Raw genomic sequence first — 3,078 nt, 5'->3', positions numbered from 1 at the left:
GCTTGTCAGGTTTGTCGGGGGTATTTACGTCGAGGGGGTACAAGTGCTTACAGTTCGTTGGAGCATTCACCGTTAAAGTACTTGTAGAACAGGCAGAGAGATGCTACATTTTGTCGATGGGACAGAGGCTGAAGCTTAGATGACAGTTCGGGACCTATCAGGTTGGCGACTCTCTTTTGAACCTTGCCCAGGAGTGAGAGACTAGTAGCATTTGAGCTTATTTAAATTAAACAATAAAATGAATTGTTTTTAAGTGTAATAATTTTTATTAGGAAAATTTGTTTACAAATTTTTTTTAAGAGTAAATTTGCAAGAATCTGCATGTTACAACCTTTTTTCTTTTTTTTTTTTGATTGGTTCGATTCTATTGTTGACATTGGTGTTATATTACAAAAGACTCCAGTTATTGTATCCCAACTTCTTCATATCAGTTAATGTAATATGAATGCACATATGGAAGCAACAAGAACAAAGAAGGTTAAATTATAACTGTTATTTTGAATAGGTTAGTCAGGTTAGCATTCCTTTCTGTTAACCGTCAGGCTGTGCCGCTGTTTGCCAAATCAAGAAAGTTGCTTGGACACACAAAGTTAGTAGTCCTGGTGTTGTAGTTGTTGATGATCATCTGGCTGCCATAGGTTGCTAGAAGATATTCTTTCAGATGTTCGAAAGTGGATGTGACCTGATCAGAGTCGAGCATCTGCTGAAAGACACCTTGGTCGAGTAAGTCTTTTGCGGACAATGAATTTGCGTTCCAGGTTAGGATAGGTGATTAGTTCTGGCGTGACATGGATTGCATAGATTTTATTTAAAGCTGTGATGAACTGGTTCACATCATTTCCAAGGCAGAAGGTTTTCTGCTGGCTCATGATGTTGTGTACTGTTTGTTGGCATACTATTAAATTGAAATTGCCGTTCTTTTGAGCAGTGAGTGGTGTCGTTAGAGACGTTGATATTAGGGCAGTCAGCAAAGCGTCTATGTTGGCATAGTTCATCCTCTGATGGATGTGTCGGTCCCGTCTTCAAGTTGAATAATAGTGTTTTTTGTTCTTTGAAGAGTGCATACAGTTCAGATTGGTTGAAGCCCGTGTACTTGTTCATAATTATCTTGCTGAAAACTTTTGCATCAGTTGTTGTAAGGAAGTAAGAAGGACAGACTGAAAAGTTTAAATTACAACTTTTGTTTAGAGTCAGTTAATGTACTTCCTAACTTTTGATGTGGCTGCTACCAGAAACGGTGACAAGGCAAATCAGTTCCTTCACTTTTTTTTATCTCATGCCTATATTTCTCTTGTGCATGTACTCTTTTTTCATTATGTTTTTCCGATCGTTCGTTTTTTATTTAATAATCATTAAAAAGTTTTTCAGTTTTGTTTTAATTAAAAATTATTAGAATTATTTTCATTTTATTTTTTTTTTTAAATTATTGAAAACACTTTTTGCATTTTTTTTTTTTTTTTTAATGAATTATTGAAAACACTTTAAAATCTTTTAAAACTAACGTCACGGGTGTAATCTCGCATAGCCAACACACTTTTCCGACATTTCAAAATACAACCGCTGAGAGATAAGGTGTGGATCTTTACTAAGTGACTTTTCTTTCTCTAACTTTACAACATGACAAAAAAGAAGAAGAAAAAAAAATAAAATAAAAAAATGAACAAAATACTGAGGATGGAGTTTGACTCCAAAATATATTTAAATTATAAATTTCAAACAAGTAAAATATTTCTTTATTTTCGTAATATTGCGTTGTAATTTGACTTTCAAGCGCACTTAATGCGTATTTTATTTTATTCTTTTAAAACTATTTTGGCAATTTTGGATACATGATTTTTATGATGTTTGAAATTCCGTTATTTTGATTTCAATAATTTTATTTTTATACTTTTATAAACACATATTTATTATATAAATTCAAATAAAAAACTTTTATTTTTAAAATTAAAAAAAAACGTATTTTTATAATTTATAAACATATTTCTTATAAAATTTGAAATAAAATAAAACCTTTTATTCTTAATTTTATTAAAAGTGCAAATAAAGACTAATTGTGTTATTTTTATATTTTTATAATTTTTTTAATTTTTATTTTATACTTTTGAGTAATGTCCTTTTTTTCTTATATTTTATTTTAATAAATTGATTCACATTAGAAATACTGAAGAACAATAAAAGTGAAGGAACTGTTTTTTTTGTTTTTTTTTTTCATAGGAGTCACCACTTATCGAGGCTCAGAAGCCACTCGAGGATAAGGGTTAAAGAGTGTACAGTAGTCAATGGGACAATATCATAAGAATTATTAGTAGTGTAAATTCTGTAAATTGGATTACTAAAGGGGAATGACTTATCAAAAACTTGTTTACGTTGGACTTGAAGATGACCGTATTGTAATCAGTTGGAAAGCAGGCAAACAAAAGCGAGTTCCACAGATGTGCAGTTCTAAGAAAGAAACTTTGTTCATGGAATCTACATTTAGGTTTAGGCACGGATAAAAAGTGGAGGAAATTATTGGTAGTGTTTTCACCTAGACAAGTGTTTCTCGTGAAAGTTTGGTAAAGGGGGACAATAGATTGGAGCTCAGACGAGCACTTGCCATGAAAATAACGATAAAGCAGAAATAAGCTCTTCTGTCAGAATGAGGTTGCGGGGAAGAGAAAAGGGCATCCCCTACTAGGCTATGAAGTCTATTTTGAACTCTATCAAGGCAGTATAAGGTCTTTCTAGCAGTTCCTGTTCATATGTGGCCACAGTACTCCATCCTCGGACGTACCTGTATAGAGAATTGCATCAGCAGTGAGATATCTACTGGATCAATAGAAGGATCCCACCATTTTTCCAGTAACCTTGGCAACGGATTTGATGTATATGTTCCATTTCAGATCAGGAGTAAAGGTCAAACTCAGAAGCCTCCCCAAGACCAGAGCCATTCAGTTCAATAGATGCTAGATGGGGATCAGAGAATTGATGTAAAGGTAGAAGCTGGGTTTTAGATGTATGAAAAGTAACCAGCCGCTCCTTTTCCCATTGTACCACGTGCTCAAGATCAGAGGAGAGAGCATCAGAGAGAACTTGGTC

The sequence above is a fragment of the Euprymna scolopes genome, chromosome 22 (assembly GCF_053919585.1).
Source record: "Euprymna scolopes isolate OS-2025 chromosome 22, ASM5391958v1, whole genome shotgun sequence".
NCBI classification, from domain to species: domain Eukaryota; kingdom Metazoa; phylum Mollusca; class Cephalopoda; order Sepiida; family Sepiolidae; genus Euprymna; species Euprymna scolopes.
The sequence above is the reverse complement of the archived record's forward strand: the minus strand, read 5'-3'. Positions refer to the sequence as shown.